The 17,477-nt window shown below is 41.4% G+C and overlaps 1 protein-coding gene across 3 annotated transcripts in view; it reads left to right on the top strand.

Annotated features, from left to right (window-relative positions):
- TMEM108 (transmembrane protein 108) overlaps nucleotides 1-17,477 on the top strand; it is a 419,061-nt gene that overhangs the window by 23,141 nt on the left and 378,443 nt on the right. Inside the window, exons 1-2 of one of the 3 annotated variants that reach the window (XM_064277301.1) lie at nucleotides 6,324-12,716; nucleotides 14,299-14,422. The exons of the other annotated variants lie outside the window; for them this stretch is intronic. The gene's annotated coding sequence lies outside the window, so the exon portion shown is untranslated. Of the gene's footprint in view, nucleotides 1-6,323; nucleotides 12,717-14,298; nucleotides 14,423-17,477 lie in introns of those variants that run through there. 3 annotated transcript variants of the gene reach the window in all.

Genomic DNA, 17,477 nt, shown 5'->3' with positions numbered 1-17,477 from the left:
CTGTTTGACTCATACAGGCTGGGAACCCCCACTTGTAGGATGGTGTGTTCTAGTTAAGTCAAGACCTCAACTTGTTTAAAACAGAATTGAGTTTTGGACTTCTCTACCCTGAGGAGACTTTTAGACTGTAGTTGTATCCTGGTGAACTTTTTACCTTGTGACGTCTGCCTAGAATAGAAAGTGCCATGGGTCTGTCTCCCAAATAATTGAGCACACTGCCTCTAAAATATTTGCTCTTTAAACTAAGGCTCCTGAGCTGTCTCTTTCCATTTGGTCTCCCCATGCCCTGACCATCGGTGGTAAAGCTTGTTTGTGCAGGATGTCTCTTTCAGTACTGCCTAGAGCTTTATAAAGAGTCTGGAAGAGGCGGCGAGAGAATTTCACCTCTTCTTTCCCCAGCGTGACTCAAAAAACTGTTTCATAAGAGGATATTAATTCACAAACTTAATCTGTGAAGAGTTATTCTCTGAAGAATTAATCTCTAAAGCGAAATTTCCACAGACGTATTATACTGCAGATTTAATAATTAAGCCCTTTAGCAACGTGGAAAAATTTTAAGTTGATACTCTGTTGCTGCTGGGACTCTATTGCTATTATCAAGGAGCTCTGGTAATGCAGTGGTTAAGTGCTCAGCTGCCAACCAAAAGGTCACCGTTGGAACCCACCAGTTGCTCCGCAGGAGAAAGATGTGGCAGTCTGCTTCCCTAAAGATTATAGCCTTGGAAACCCTATGTGGCAGTCTACTCTGTCCTGTCAGGTTGCTCTGAGTTGGAATTGACTCCATGGCAATGAGTTTGGTTTTGGCATTGCTGTTATCAATAACAGCAATAATTAAGAAATTCTCCTAATTAGAACAAATGAAAAGATGTGGAAATGCTTTTTAAAAGATGAAGTTGAAAGCTAACTGGGCCCATGGGAGGGGGTATGAGAGTAAGAATTTGTGTGCCTTTAGGATTATTGCTGGAGGTGAGGGAAGGAGGTGCATAGGAGATCGCGTTGACCTTTGGATAGCCTTAACTTGACTGGTTCACTTCTGAGTGAGGATGTTGCTTATTCTCTTACTGCCCTCCTGTCTGTAATTTGCCTTTCTTACCCACTTTTGTCTGCCCAGAATGTTGGAGGGGGCCCAGTGTTTCTCAAGGAGGGTGTGTTGGCGTGATTTATCATTGTATGGAACTGTCCTGCCCATTTAGGACATTTAGCATCCCTGATCACTTGATGCCCATGTTACTCCAACCTAACCAAGTCATTGTGTCAACCAGAGATATCCACCCCACCCGTAGTACACATTTCCCAATGCCTGTGATTGAGAATTACTGGCTGAAAGAGATGAGCTTGGTGTCTTTTTTGGGAGGGAGAAGTGATTAGAGTTGGTGAAGGTGCAGGTGCTCTGAGGGACTGGCTTCTTAATTTCTGACACAACCTGGCCACCAATAGCCACTTCTCACAGTGCTGGAACTGATGTTGGGAGCTGATTTTTTTTCTATTAGACTAGAAGAATTACATTCTGCTACTGCAAGACTTGGCCCCGGAGGCTCAAAATCAACAGAGGCCTCTGTTACCGCCAGGGAGGGACCTAACTCAGGAGCAGGAAGATAGTTCCTGGTCTGGTGCCACTCCAGGGCATGTCTGCACTAACATTGGTTGCTCATTCGTACTCTACTTCTTGGCCATTAACATGATACAGCATTTCCATTTTGGCTTCTCTCCTGGTGTCTTTCTGCTCCTGCCCCACCTTCTTGCTCCCACAACCTGGCTGATGGTCTGTGTATGGACCAAACTCCAAGAAGAGAATGGACTATGATAGGTTCTGTAGTAGCTATCATCCCTTTTGGCCTAAACTCTTACACCAGGCAATCTTATGGATGCGGATACCTTCTCCTGGTCTGTCCTGGTCATCTAATGTTGCTATAACAGAAATACCACAAATGGATGGCTTTAACAAAGAGAAATGTATTTTCTCATAATCTGTTAGGCTAGAAGTCCAAGTTCAGGGCGTCAGCTCCAGGGGAAGGCTTTCTCTTTTTGTTGGCTCTGAAGGAAGGCCCTTGTCCTCAATCTTCCCCTGGTTGAGGAGCTTCTCAGGTGCAGGGACCCCAGGTCCAAAGGACATGCTCTGCTCCTAGTGCTTCTTTCTTGGTGGTATGAGGTCCCCCTTTCTGCTAGCTTCCCTTCCCTTTTGTCTCTTGTAAGATATATGTGGTGTAGGCCACACCCCAGCGAAACTCCCTTTACATTGAATCAGTGATGTGACCTTAGTAAGGGTGTTACAATCCCACCTAATCCTCTTTAACATAAAATTACAATCGTAAAGTGGAGGAAACCATACAATATTTGAAACCATGGCCCAGCCAAATTGATATACAGATTTTTTGGAGGGACATAATTCAATCTATGATATGGTCCAAACATTTGTGGCCTAGGGCTACTTGCTTCAGTAAGGACTGTGGTCCTGGCAGTTGCCCTAGAAGAGAGCAGTGGTAGAGTAAACTTAAAGAACGTGAGACCCCTTTCCAGTATAAACAACAACAAAAAAAGCAGTTGCCCATGCATCATTTCCGACTCGTGGTGACCCCATGTGTGCAGAGTAGAACTGTTCCGTAGGGTTTTCAATGCCGTGAGCTTTCAGAAACAGATTAGCAGGACTTTCTTCCAAGGAGTCTCAGGGTGGCTTCGAACTACCAATCTTTTGGTTAGTAGTCAAGTGCTTAATGGTTTGCAACACCCAGGGACTCTCTCTGTAGTATGTTGCTGTTGTTGGTTGCCGTCAAGTCGATTCCGACTCAGCAAGAACATGTGTGCAGGGTAGAGCTGCTCCGTAGGGTTTTCAAGGCCGTGAACTTTTAGAAGTAGAGCACCAGGCCTGTCTTCCAAGGTGCCTCTGGATGGGTTCAAACTTCCAACCTTTCAGCTAGTAATCGAGCGCGTGAGCATTTGTGCCACTCAGGGACTTCTCTCTCTCTGGCATAGCGACCCTGAATTGTTAACTTCTGGAATCAATATAAATAGCATTTGTGGGTTATATGCAGCATAGAGAACTGAAAGATTATTCACAAAACTTACATGTTCTCATGTTCAGTAGCAGTTGGGGAAAAGCATAAATCCACTCTTTTAATTGAGACGATGGGCTGCATCTCAGTATAGAATAGTAGGGAAATTGCTAGACTAGATGGTTGGGAAATGGGGAGTTGTATTTTCCATATGGATAGCCTGTTTTTTCCATCTGTCAAGTATGATTCTCACAGCCACTCATGTATCCCACGAGAATAACGGCTAGGTGACTGTCTAAATGTTGAAAGATGTTTTGACACCTCTGACAAGTGTTGTTCAACAGCTGAGTTTGTAAGACTCCAGTTCTGACAAAGAAAATAACTTGGCTTATTAGTCTAAAAATAAATTCCATACAAATGTTGTCATTTTGGGGATTACTGTCCTAGAAGGTATATTTAAAATTTTTTTTATAGTGGGTTTTGTTCATGTGAACAAACGAGTGTGACTTTACAAGGGAATGCATTACAATATCACAGAAGGCTCTGTCCTTATTCCTGATTCTGTGTCAGGGTAAGAACGACGGTCCAGGTTCCATTGGGACCGGCACAGCTGTGAGCGGGGTGATCTGTGGCAGCACAAAGAGCTCACCATGTCGATGAATTCATTTAAGGCTCTAATACTGAATTCTTCTCACCGACTAGCTGGATCCCGGTGGTACTGCATACAGAGAATCAGTCCGCGCTTCCTTAGAGGGATGGAGCTTTGTTGATTGGGAGTCAGCAGAGAAGGGGTGCAGCAGAGCTTCTCCAGCTGGTGGGTGAGTGGAAAGTGTAGTTTGTTACCCAGGGGTGGCCGGGGTCAGCTTTCTCACCCAGCTGCTGACTACCGAAGTGAAAAGAACAGAGAGGAATCATTTGCTCCAGTTGCTCTTCTTCTTGAAGATTCCTACACCCTCTATGGAATTAAAAAAAAAAAAAAGAGGAGAAAAAAGTACAGAATTATATATAGTTAATTTTAACATATATATGTATATGTATTTCTTTTGAATAGGAAGATTTATATATAGATAACCACGTGTTGCCAGAAGATTAAACCCTTCAATTTTAATTTTAAATGAGCATTAATCTTGAAGGCTAAACTAGATAAAGATAAAGCAACTCAAATCTGTGCATATATAATTTTTTTATTTTTTACAAAAATAAAAGAAAATTATCATTGTTCCCGTAGGATCAGGAATTAACTTGCAGTGACCCTCGATGAAGATTCTGTAGCAATGGTAAAGACATCTGCTCCCTCCAGGATATGAAGCGATCCTGAGAGATAGTGAAAGATGGCTGAGAGCCTAGAATCCTGGATCCTTGAATCCTGTCCTGCCACAGGCCACTCCCTGTGAGACCCCTGAGGGATAAATGTGCACCAGGGGAAGGACTGTGGGTGCAGATGCTTGACTGAGGACCTGTGACTGAGAGCCCCCACCTGGTGAGCCGACTCACCCTTCCTGTGAGGCTTAGGAAGGGGCGATGCTTCTTGGTGTGCTCTCCCCTGAGCCCATCCTTGGCTGTTGCCTTGGACTTCCAAACAAGTAAAGCTGTGGCTGACTTAATGTTTTTAAATGTGACCCATTCCTAGCAGCCCACCTCCTTAGAGGGGGCATCAGAAAGAAGAAAGCAGGCAAGGAGGAGCATGATTCTCTTAGCTATTAGTAGCTTTCCCTGTTCCACAAGAAAGAACATTTACTGACCACTTTTTTTTTCTTTTCTCATTTTTATTTTTTTTTTATTGTGTTTTAGGTGAAAGTTTACAGCTCAGGTTAGTTTCTCATACAAAAATTTATACACACATGTGACCCTAGTTGCTATCCCTGTAACGTGACCATACATTCCTCTTTTCCTCCCCAGATTTCCTGTTTCCATTCAACCAGTTCTGTCCCTTTCTGCCTTCTTATCCCTCCTCCAGGCAGGAATTTCCCATTTAGTCTCGTGTATCTACTTGAACTAAGAGGCACACTCTTGACGAGTATCATTTTACGTCTTATAGTCCAGTCTGTTCTTTGTCTGAAGAGTTGGCTTTGGGAATGATTTTAGTTCTGGGTTAACAGAGACTCCGAGGGCCATGTCTTCTGGGGTTTCTCCAGTATCAGTCAGACCATTAAGTCTGGTCTTTTTAATGGAATTTGAGTTCTGCAGCCCACCTTTTTCTTGCTCCATCAGGAACTCTCTATTTTGTTCCCTGTCAGGGCCATCATCGGTGGTAGCAGGGCACCATTATTGATAACTTTTGAACTTTTAATTTTTGACATTAATAAAATATTTGCCAAATATTAAAGGTCAGGACATTATTTAAAAACCATTGCCACCAAGTCAGTTCCAACCCATGGTGACCTATAGGACAGAGTAGAACTGCCCTGTAGGGTTTCCAAGGAGAACCTGGTAGGTTCGAACTGCTGACCTTTTGGTTTGTATCCATATCGATAACTTCTATACCACCAGGGTTTCCAGGAAATATTTAGAGACCCCAATTTAGAAAATAATGTTTTTGCTTTGAGAGACCAAAATCCCATATTTACAGTCCTGGGTTTTAACTTTTTGTCCTTTGTAGCATTTCTCCAAATGCCCCTCTCTTTATCTTTTCTCTTCCTACATGAATGCGGTTACCTTGTTTAGGTCCTTTCATCTTTTGCATTTTTTTCTTATGTCAGTCCATTATTTCCAGAGTTTTGTGGTTCCCAGTGGGTCGTAGGACAAAGTGGTTCTTAACTGGGCATAAAGACTGTCCCCAGGCTGACTGCAGCCTCCCTTTCTTTCTACTCTTTGTTCGCACAACACGTCCTTTATCCAAACTGGTCTCTGGCCCCTTTCTCTCCTTCCTGCATAGATGTCCCCCTCCTTTTATATGTGACTATTTGATGGCCTTGATAAACCTTGGGCCTAGTAGCTGGATCAATCTGTATTTCCATCCTGTCTCTATCAGTTTTTAGAAATGTGATTTTGAGCAAAGTGTTTAATTTCACTCAGCCTTAATTTTCTTTTTAATTTATTTTGTTGTAGTTGTCAAGAATATACACAGCAAAACATACACCAATTTAACCGTTACTACATGTACAATTCAGTGGCACTGATTACATTCTTTGAGTTGTAAAACCATTCTCTCCCTCCTTTTCGGAGTTGTTCCTCCCCCATCGACATAAACTCACTGCCCCCTAAGGTTCCTGTCTGTTCTTTTGAGTTGCTCTTGTCAGTTTGATTCCGTATAAACAGATCTTCAAAGAGCATAATGCTCAGGCAGAACTTTTTTACTAGTTAAGCTAAACTATTGTTTGGTTTTCACAAGACTTCAGGGGATATCTTCGGTTTAAGTTTTAAAGATTATCTCAGGGCAGTAGTTTGAGGGGTTCATCCAGCTGCTATGGCTCCAGAAAGTCTGGATTCCATGAAAATTTGAGAATCTATTTTTCATTTTCCCCAATTTGATCAGGATTCTGCAACAATATCTTTAATCAAAGTGTTCAGCAATGGTAGCCGGGCAGCATCCAGCTCTTCTGGTCTCATGGCAAAGGAGGCAGTTGTTCATGGAGCCAATTAGCCACACATTCCATATCCTCCTCCTATTCCTATCTGTCCTTACTCTGTTGCTCCAGGTGATCAGAGACCATTTGTTGTGCTTTGGATGGCCACTTGAAAGACCCCAGGCACTGCTCATCAAACCAGCTGGCAGAACAGAGACACTGTTATTGGCCAATAAATTGGGATATCCATGACCCTAAACCTCCAAACCAGGGAACCAAAACCCATGAAGTTTTTGGCTGTACATAAGCAGCCTCAGCAGCTACTCTTTTTTGTTGTTGTAAATATTATTTTCTTATTTGCAGGATAAGAATCATAATACCTACTTGATAGGTTGCTTGTGAACATAAAGTGAGGTGAAGCACTTAGCACGGCCTTGGGGGTACTCTCCCACCCATGTCCTCTGTCTGCCTGTCTAGCACAGAGCTCTGAATATAAACTCATCACACGTGCTTGCTGATTAACTTATTGATGATCGGAATTTCAGGGCTGGTCGACATCTCAATTCTGGATTAGTTATCTTCTACCTGCCACTTTCACATCTTCTCTAACCACATCTTTCTGTGACAGGATCCTAGCACTCCTACCCTATCAGTATGCACCTAAAGGTCCATTGCCCACCCCCAGCCCCAGTGATTATGGAAATTATGTTCGTGCACACACATGGTGTCCTGCATGGCATATCTACCCGTATCAGCAACTGACAGCAATTTCACAGCCACTCTGCCTCCTTGAGCACTGATTCGTTTGCTCAGCATTTGTTTCCTCTCAGGTGTAGTGAGATTTATCGTGAGTGTCAAATGCTGAGGTTATAGCTGTCGTGACAAGGAATACTACTTTAAAGGGTTTCTAAGGCCCAACTGATAAGCTTTTTTTGCCAAACATCACTTAACAAAATGCAACGTGACATTAACAGGATAGCTTGGACAAGCCCTGGAAGTTCATTTACGCAGACTGCCCCATATTGATTCTCAGTGATAACACGCTTAGCCTGAATAAGCCTGTCAGTGTTATCAAACAGTGATGCTCTCCTGGCAGCTCTGCCCTCCTCGGGCTGGCTCTGAGAGCACATCAGTGTTTCCTTTCATCCTTCTCTTTAAAACATCATTTTCTACCTCTTGCTCAAATGATTGAAGCTGTTATACCTGTAAGTTTTAATTTTTCAAAAATTATTCTGCCCCTTTTCCTTCTGTCTTACTCCTCCTTTTTCTGTTTTCCTTGTTTCTGTACCAAAATAAAACTTTTAAGTTCTTTTCCATTCAAGCAAGAATAACTTGCTTTTCTAATTTGATCTGTTGGCTTTTAGTTATTAGCATGGCCTTCTTATGTGTGTGTGTATATATGTATATATATATATGCGTGATTCTTATTGAATTAACTTCGTCTCTCTGTTTTGCTCATGAGTTTATCGCTCAGAGACACTGAATACAGCTTCTTGAACTCTTCTCCCTTCTTTGGGCTTTCATGTATATTGCTAATTGGATCCTTACCAGTTGTCAAAATACTGTAATTTCCTCTGTTTTTACCTCAGGCTCTGAGGGAAATATATAAAAGACCATAGGAATAACCGTGGTGTAAAAGGATCCAGCAGAATACATTACTCTTCCCAGATCCTTCTTTTGGAGAAGAGTTAAGGCAGATTATTTTTCACACTCATAATGACAAATATTATATAGGGTAAGTTCTTTGAATGGAGAGATCTTATGGGCTGGCAACAGGAACCCTGATCTTTTCACTGTATAAGCACTGACGGAGGGGAGAGTGCCTGTGTTTGAGTGAGTTGAGGGTTAAAGAAAAGGAAGAGTTGTAACAATAAACTATGGGCCTGAGTTGCCCTACATTACTTGCTATTCCTTCTGAAGAGCAGGCATCAGAGCCTAAACCCTGTGTCCTTCCACACTAGAAATATTCGTAGTTGGAGGGAGCAACAAACAGCCTTTGAGCAAGGTGAATTTTTTTTTCAACTATTGATTTTGAATTTTTAAAAAGTTATAAATATACCGACTGACTGGGGCCCCAACGGAGGGTCCCAGACAGAGCAGGAGAAAAATGTAGAACAAAAACTAAAATTCACCAAAAAAAGACCAGAACTGTTCTGACAGGGACTGGAAGAACCCCTGAGACTGTGGCCCTAAGACCCCCTTCTGACCTGGAACTGAAGCCATTCCCAGAGACCACCTTCATCCAGACAATGGACATCCATAAAATAAACAATAACACCTGAAAGGAATGTGCTCTTTAGAACAATCAGTTATACGAGATCTAAAGGGCAGTATTTGCCCAAAAGCAAAGCTGAGAAGGCGGGAAGGGGTAGAAAACTGGGATAAAAAGAAACAGGGAACCCAGGGTAGAAATGGGGAGAGTGCTGACACACAAGGCCATGAAACACTTTACATACAAACTTTTGAATTGGCATCTAATTTGCTCTGTAAACTTTCCATCTAATGCACAATTTAAAAAAAAAAAAGCTACAAAGTATAAGAATAAGAAAAGTAAAAAAAAGAATAAATGGAAAGAGAGATGTACAGGAGCTCAACCATGACTGCTTCGCTGACTTGTGTTAGGGGTCAGGTACCCTAATCTGCCTTCATTTTTTAATAAACTTCTCTATTTCCTGCCCTGTGGGCTACTCAGAATCCCGCTCCAGCTCCTGGAAGTTCTCTCCTGTTCTCTGAGAATTTAGGGAGAAGAGCTGGCGGGATGGGGCAGGACTGGCCAGTTCTCTTAGAGTTTGCTCCTGAGGGAAGACCAGGACTGGCTTGCAGCTCTCCTTTAATGTCTAGGGCTGGAGCTCACCCCCTGCTAAACCACCACAATCACCACTGCCTGGCACTCTCCCTGCCACCTTTCCTGTCTGGAGTTCCCTTCCTGGCTTCTGTTGTTTGACTAGAAGGGCAGGCCACTTTGGCACCTACAAGTTCTCTTCCCTGGGGGCAGGAGGAGTGGAGGAGGAGTGCTCCAGACGGAGGAGAGGCTGAAGGAGGAGACCAAGAGGTGCCAAGGACAAAGCCCAGATCCACAGTTCTGTTCCAGGCCTCTCTGTTTACCTCCCTTTGCTTCTTTGGGGCCACATCTTGGTTGCGAGCAGGGGCCTTTGTTACTTAATAGGGTGTTTTTTTCTCCATTACGTTTTCTCCACAGTAAGACGAGGAGGTCTCTACAAGGCGGGGACCATGCCATGCACTTCTCTGGCATTCTTTGTGTCCCCTGTGCTGTGTGAGGCACATAGCACGAGCTCAGAATATGGGAGCTTCGTTACATTAACAGTTTCTGTTTGTAGTCTGTCTTGGTCCCTTCACCTTAACTTACCTACCATTCTTTTATTTTTTATTCAGCTTGCCTCGTTCTCCCCAGAGTGACATTTATTTTTCTGGAAGGTTTCAAATTTTCATGCCTCTAAGGCAGCCTGGGAAACCCTGGTGGTATAGTGGTTAAGTGCTATGGCTGTTAACCAAAAGGTCGGGAGTTCAAATCCACCAGACACACTTTGGAAACTCTACGGGGGCAGTTCTACTCTGTCCTATAGGGTCTCTATGAGTCGGAATCGACTCAATGGGCACAGGTTTTGTTTTTTTTTTTTCCCCTCAGGAAGGCAGTCTGCTTTAATATCTGTTTGACTGTATCTGACTTTGTCTGTTGAGCTGAATCTTAATTTTTCTTCTCTCGTATCCCCATGAAAAGCTTGCAGTCTCAGGAGTCCCAATTTTGACTTTAGGGACTTCTTTTCCCCTTCACTGTGAGGAAACAGGAGGGCCCTAGGTTTTTCCCACCAGGTCTCATTTAAATTGGCTGTGTGGTCACCTCTCTGTGTAGTGTACTCTCACCCCCATAATTGGGAGAGTCTTCCAAGCTCCTCATACTTAGATCAGTTACTCTGTTCCTTGGGTTCTCTGTCATACTCGTGAAGTCATTGTTTTCATTAAAGTTGTACTATTCCTTCGTCCTAGTTGTTCAATGCAATTTTCCCCTTACTAGCCAGACCCATTTCTTTGAGGTGTAATTCTCACGTATCCTTACTCATCCTTTTTCTCCCTGTAGACCAACCATAACACTCTGTTCAAAGTAGGTGATCCATAAATGTTTTAACCTAATTAGACTCAGCCATTTATAGAGTTCGAAAGGAAAAAAAAAAAATGGCCTTGATACATTAACATCTAAACATACTCTGGAGATTATTTGGTGTACGACCTCATTTTTTGGTCCATCAGTTTATTGATTCAATTATCCCTTCATCCATTTGTTCATTCATTCATTCATTCACCTTTTTGTGCTACGCGCTGTGCAAGGAGCAGGAGATATAAGGTGAACATCTACATGGAGCATACCATGAAATGGAGAGGAGGATAGACACTGAACAAATAATTAAATGACTGATGAGAAATTTAAGTATGTAGAGCTACATACAGAAAGGAGCCCTGTTGGTACAATGGTTAAGTGCTTGGCTGCTAACTGAAAAGTTGGTGATTTGAACCCACCACCCACTTTGCAGGAGAGAAGACCTGATGATCTGTTCCTCTAAAGATTACAGCTTAGGAAACCGTTGGGGCAGTTCTGCTGTGTCATATAGGGTCGCTATGATTCGGAATTGACTCAGTGGCGCACTACAACAGCATAGCTTCAGAAGTCCACATGGGAAGCTGGCTTAGGGTCCAGGAGGACTTTTGTAAGAACGCGATGTTTCAGCTGAGGATGAGCAATGTAGGCGAGGACAGTGACTTGCCCACGACCAGTCAGTAGCTTTTGCGTAGCAAACCTTGGGCTGTGACCCAGATTTTGGGTTCATCCCTTTGAATTTCAAGGAGTTGCTATAAAAACACTCATCAATAAAGTACTATAATTTTCTTGACTTTTTGTTGGATCACACAACTTAGCTTTTCCATGAAACCCTTACTCCTTACATCTGACATGGTCTCCCTTCCTTGCTATTTATGAAGCAATATACAGTGTTCCATACCTCCTTCTGAAGTAGCCATTAGTTTCACTTCTATTATCTTCTCACAACAATGCAGTAGTTTATGTCCTTCGTAAGTTTTAGTTTTTCCAATTCCCTGTAACCCCTTAGGGTTTTATTTTAAAACTTGTCCTGTAGTGTGGTAAACACTAAAAACCCAGAATTTATAGAAACTGAGAGTGGCCAAAAGATAAGTGACGAGCAAGTAAGAACTTTAAAAAAAAAAAAAAAGTTTAAAAATTACAAAATAAACTTAAGAGCTCCCTGAGATGAACCCAGAGGATAGAAAATGGAAAGGAATACTTCTTCCATTCTTTCCTAATTCTTCCAGACCTCTTTATATATGGGGGCTGGGCCAGAGATGCCAACCGGCAGAAATAAAAGAGAACTCCTCTTTACAAGTTTACTGACAAATTATTCATGTATTATACATGGGAGCAAGGCAGTGGGGATGGAGTACACAGGAGAGAAGACGCTAGAAGGCAACCAGCTTAACCTGTGGCTAGAGTGGTTATGTCTGTCACATGTGTACACATAGTCCTATGATAAATATTTTGTTCTACATTCGTTGGCAGAGAAACATACAAATAGAAAACATGTGATTTGCCCAAGATCACATAGCTGGTTAATGAATCGTTGAGCAGTCTGAGGTTGTCTGCAAAATTTTTATATTTATGGGCATTTTTCTGGATAGTTTTAGTTTCATCAGATTCTCAAAGGAGTGTCTGGTTTCAGAAAGGTTAAGAAAAATAGTATTAGCAGAAAATATTGATCATTAAAAGATTTTAGAGTGATGGAATCTTTCAACTTAAATGCCATGAAAATCAGAAACTGTGAAAGGAAAATTGCTAAGTTTATTGCATACTAATTAAAAGCTTGTATATGATAAAAGTCACTATACAGAAGATTGAAAAGATATGTCTAACTGAAATATTTAGAGCTTGTTTGTATGTTAATAGCCCTAAAATGCAGTTCTATAGGCAGTGATGATAAAGTTTGATAGTAGTATTGGCAAGAGAGGGGAGCTCTTGAGCAGTGTGGTTAGTTGGGTGTATGTTGTTATAACTTTTCTGAAGGGGTGTTTGACAGCATATGTACAGATGTAAACTCTGCCTACCTTTTGGCCCAGCAATTCGCCTTCTAGAATTTATCCTGAGAAGATACAGCTGTGAAGAGATACATCCACAAAAATACTCATCATAGCTTTGTTGGTAAGAAAAAACTGGAAATAACCTAAATATTCATTAGCAGGAGATTTGTTATTAAATATGATGCATGTGTACCGCAGAATACTATATAACCGTTTAAAATGATATGTTCTTTGTTTTTATGGGAAGGTATCTGTGATATGTTAGCAAGTTAAAACAACAATTCATATCACAGGACAGCATGAAAAGTGTAAATTCATTTCTGCAAAAATCATGTACATATGTATGTATGTAGATACAGAAGGAGTATTCAATAAAATCTTAGTATTTTTTCCTAGATGATTTTTATTTTTGCTTTGGCATTTTGCTGTGTAGCTTGAATGTTTGTACAAAGAGCATGCCTCATTCTCAAAAGTCCTAACAGTATTTAAAATGTGCTTAGAAACCCTGGTGGCATAGTGGCTAAGTGCTATGGCTGCTAACCAGGAGATCCGCAGTTCGAGTCTGCCCGGTGTTCCTTGGAAACTCTATGGTGCAGTTCTACTCTGTCCTATGGGGTCACTATGCGTCAGAATCAACTTGATGGCAGTGGGTTTGGTTTTTCTTTTTTGGTTTCGGTCCTTCTGATGGAGTGTTTGCAACATCCTATTAAGTTCAACTACATACACACTATGACAATAGATATCATACAGAGGAGTGTCCTTGTTCCCTAGAAGCTTAAAGTCTAAAATAATTTAAAAAATATATATTATCAAGTACATATACAGTTCTGTGGTGTGGAATGTATTAAGCGTCTGCCTAGGGGAAGATTTTATTGACCCATGTATTCAAATTTAATACTTACCTTGAGTGTTTACCCAAATGTGAAAGGAAAAATGGCAAATGTTTTCCAATGAAGGAGAGATCTGGCATAATTTTATGGACCTCCAACATCATTTAACTGAGTGTTGCTACCAGTTTTGGCAATTTATTTTAAAAAGGAGCTGGTACTTTCATTTATGGGCAATTCTTTAGATACTCTAAAAACCTGCAACTGAAATCTGATAACATGGCCAGTGAGTCTAAAATAGTATTCTTTTATGGCAGTGCTGGAGAAAAAGTAAGAGAATATATTTTGTAGGAGAAAAGATCACTTATTAGCTTTGCAGATAAAATTAGGGTCATCCCTTAATCCAGTTTTTGCTTTTCTGATGTGAATGTTTTCCTCTAGCAGCATCAGACTAATTATTTTTCACATTGGAAAATCATAACCTGTTGACCTGGTACACAAACAATAGCCAGGAAAGCTTTTTAGGGTTTTTGATAGTTTTATTAATTTTCCATTAACATCCCATTACTTAGAATTGTTTTTATTTTCTCCAGGCTCAGAGAATAAAAACATTTGTCTGTAGTTAATGGGCATTCTTCTGGGTCAGTAGGGTATGAGCCCATGGTCTAAAGAATCCGAGTAGGTTTGAAGGAAGTTTGTTAGTGAGCTTAAATCTTCAGTGCACTCTGCCATCCATTCTCTTTTAGTTTTATCCTAAGAACTTGTGCTAAGGGGAATCTTTGAGTGCATATTCTAACTTGGGACATAGATACCTCCTTAGAAACTTGAAGTCAATCTCATATAAAATTTTCTTTCACAGAACTAAATTTGTTTTAGTCTAGAATCTGGTGGCATTATTCAGTGTCCGTTCATTTCATCAAGTTCCTGTGGATTCAAGAGAAAAGGGAGGAGAAAAGTTGGAGACGACACTTTTGAGGAGTTTGCCGATTGTGCAGCAGAGGTAAGGGTATCCACGTTAAGTTCCAGGTCATGAATTTAGAATGAGGCCATTCATTGGGATTGGCTGTTTTTTCTCTGTGTGGGCTGAGATACGAATAAGTGAAGTGTTGAAATTAATCACGTTGATTTTGCCAAGGAGCAGGTCCACATGACAGTGAGGAAGAGAGTTCAGGGTATATGAGAGAATGTGGTTATGACAATTGATCTTGGAATTTACACTGGTTAAGAAAGTGAGGTGGATATTAGGAGGGTGAGAGACAGTGCTAAGTGGTAGGATCAATGGGTTGCAGGTCTGAGTGGAGTCAGAGGTTTGCAGAAATTGGGGTACCAAAGGGTGGGAACTTGAAAGAGAGGAGATGGTGGTGTTGGAGAGTAACGTGGAAGGAATTTCAGTTAAGAACTGGTGTATGTCCTTGAAGTTAGGGTGGAGGACAAGACTGACAGGCCAGAGTATTGGAGGGATCATCCGTGTGGGTATTGAAACTCCCAAGCATCATGGTTACGACCGTGATAGGGAAGGTCCAGGAGCCAGGAACCCAGATCTTCCTAGAGTGAGGGGGACCTGGTGCTACATCTGATTTTGTGCAGTTCAAAGCTGAAGGTTTTTAGGGAAGAGGAATGGAGGGAGAATAGTCTGGATGTAGTAAAGAGAGGCAATACGGACATCTATCCTTTCTCTAAACTGTGTGGTTCAAGGAATATGGGAAGAAAATAGCCAGCACTTGAGAGGGCTAGGGAACAACCAGATTTCAGGAAGATGAGGGGAGCATTCAGAGAAGAGGCCAAGGATAGAGAGCATCTTGCTGGTGACTGCTGTTCATGGTGACTGTCGTTAACAGGGATAAAATGTGATATTCCAAGGCTGTGAGTATAGAGAATGGGATGTGGGGAGAGTGGTATGGATATTGGAAGACCTGGTTAAGGTCTCCCACCAGATTCTTTGTTGAGGGGTGGTTTTACACAGAGCACAGAAGGCTCTATTTTAATCCCAGCCAGAGGAGGGGCTCTCCTAATTCCAACACTCAGAGCTCATCCTTGTGTCTGCCTCAGGAGGAGTAAAGAGCAGCAGGGTGTCATGGAGGCCTCTCCTGCTTTATTCAGTTTTGTGGATCATTTTACATATTTCACAGCATAGTGTCTCCTTTGCATCATATTTCTGTGGGTTACTTTGTGCCTGATAAAGAGTCCTCCTTCACACCTTGCCTCTTTCCTTCCCATTTCCCCATCTGAGCAAATGGAAGCTGCAGTGTGTGCCAGTTCAAGGGCAGAGTGTCTGCTATGTGTGCCTTAGGGCTCTACTCAGTGAAGATGCAGCCTGCAGGAAGGTGTTTGATCTAAAGCCAGGGATCACCTCTACTGACCCAAGAAGCATTCAGTTCTATCTTCCTGTCAATCCAGAGTGTTTCTAGTGTACAAGCCAAAAAAAAAGTATGAAGTGCTCGTTAAGCGATCTATTTTGGGACATCTCATTTGTGTTTAACTCTTTGTGAGTTCTTGGACTTTCAATTCAAAATGATTCCTTGATAAGAATGATTCCTTGATAAAGCCTTACTCTCTCCCTATGGGCAGATGCTAGACACATTGGACAAAAGGACCTGGTTTTAATTTTAATTGCTCCTTCTGGATTCTGCTTCCTTTATAAGAATATCACACAGGAGTGACAGTTTATGAAATGCTTGTGTTGTTTTAACACTATACTTTTAAAGGTCCACTTTGTGTGTAAAGAGATTTCTTGGCTGTGAATGGTAATTTTCAAAACAAATGAAAACAACAAATGTGAATATAAAGGTTGGTTAGACCCTATAGGGTAGTTCTGCTCTCTCCAGTAGGGTCTCTATGAGTCGGAACTGACTCAACAGCACCTCAAAACAATAAACAAGAGACGGGCATGAGTTTAATTGCAAGCAGAAACATGTAGAAATCATCAAACTGCTTCCTGAAACTCACTAACCATTAAGCAAAAAGTTTCGGGAATGGATAGTGGTGATGGTTGCAGGACATTGTGAGTGTAATTACTGTCACTCAGTTGTTCACTTAAAATACTTCCAATAAATAAACGAATAATAAATGTTGGTTAGAGAAGGAAACCTTTTGTTCTTAAGGAAATTTACAGCCTGTGGTGGTGGAGGTTTCAGAGGTGAACTGAAGTGGGAGAAGATGGTGCTGATGGAATCATGATTTCAAAGGCACTGCTTTCTCACAAAAAAGTCTGTCAGATTGCTTACACAACATGTAAATCATAAACACAACCAAAATTGGTTTGTTGGCATTTTTTTCAGCCAGAACTTTGCGTTGACACTTCCTCGCGTCTGCAGTGTCATCATCATGCCTGCCCAGGAAGATCCTGAAAGTCCTGAGATATCAAAGTGAAATCAGATCCCTGCTAGATTGCAGCTTTTAGAAGTCAGGGACTTAATATGTCTTACAGGGTCACTTTGGGGAGATGATCTCACTCTGGGGCATTCTAGATGCCAAACCACGATAAGGTGATCCTTGAATATAGATGTTTTCAATGTATATTTGTTGAGCGAATTAAATTATGTTCAGTAGATTTTTAGTGCTGTGAATTCTCTATTTCTGTGGACACTGGCAACGGAAATGTGTGGGATATGTGTGAGGACATGTATGAACATATATCTATGTACATAAAGACACACACATTGGTGCACAGAGATACTCACAGAGAGACACCCTGACTCCTGGCTAACATAATTTTTAATTAGCTGGAACGTTCTATTTCCCAGCTATGGTAGATAAGATTTACTGTAAATGTAGTTGTATTTTGCAAGGTTTTTCTTTTTACCTGTTGCCTTATAGAGGAAACAACCAAATTTGTCTTAGGAAATCATAAAATCACAGTGCTCAAGAAGGGAGAATGTGGCATCTTGTCTTCTGTAGCTTAAGCCTAATAATCTCTGGACCTCTGGCCTAGTATTGGCATTTCTGGTTAGTATGAAAGAAACCCAATTTCTTTCATGTTCCAGAAACAGGTTTTTTTTCTTTTCTGAAATAAAGAATGAACCTCAACATAGAATATATATTTCTTAATTAAGAAC

The sequence above is a fragment of the Loxodonta africana genome, chromosome 26, assembly GCF_030014295.1.
Source record: "Loxodonta africana isolate mLoxAfr1 chromosome 26, mLoxAfr1.hap2, whole genome shotgun sequence".
Lineage (NCBI taxonomy): Eukaryota > Metazoa > Chordata > Mammalia > Proboscidea > Elephantidae > Loxodonta > Loxodonta africana.
The sequence above is the reverse complement of the archived record's forward strand: the minus strand, read 5'-3'. Positions and strand labels throughout refer to the sequence as shown.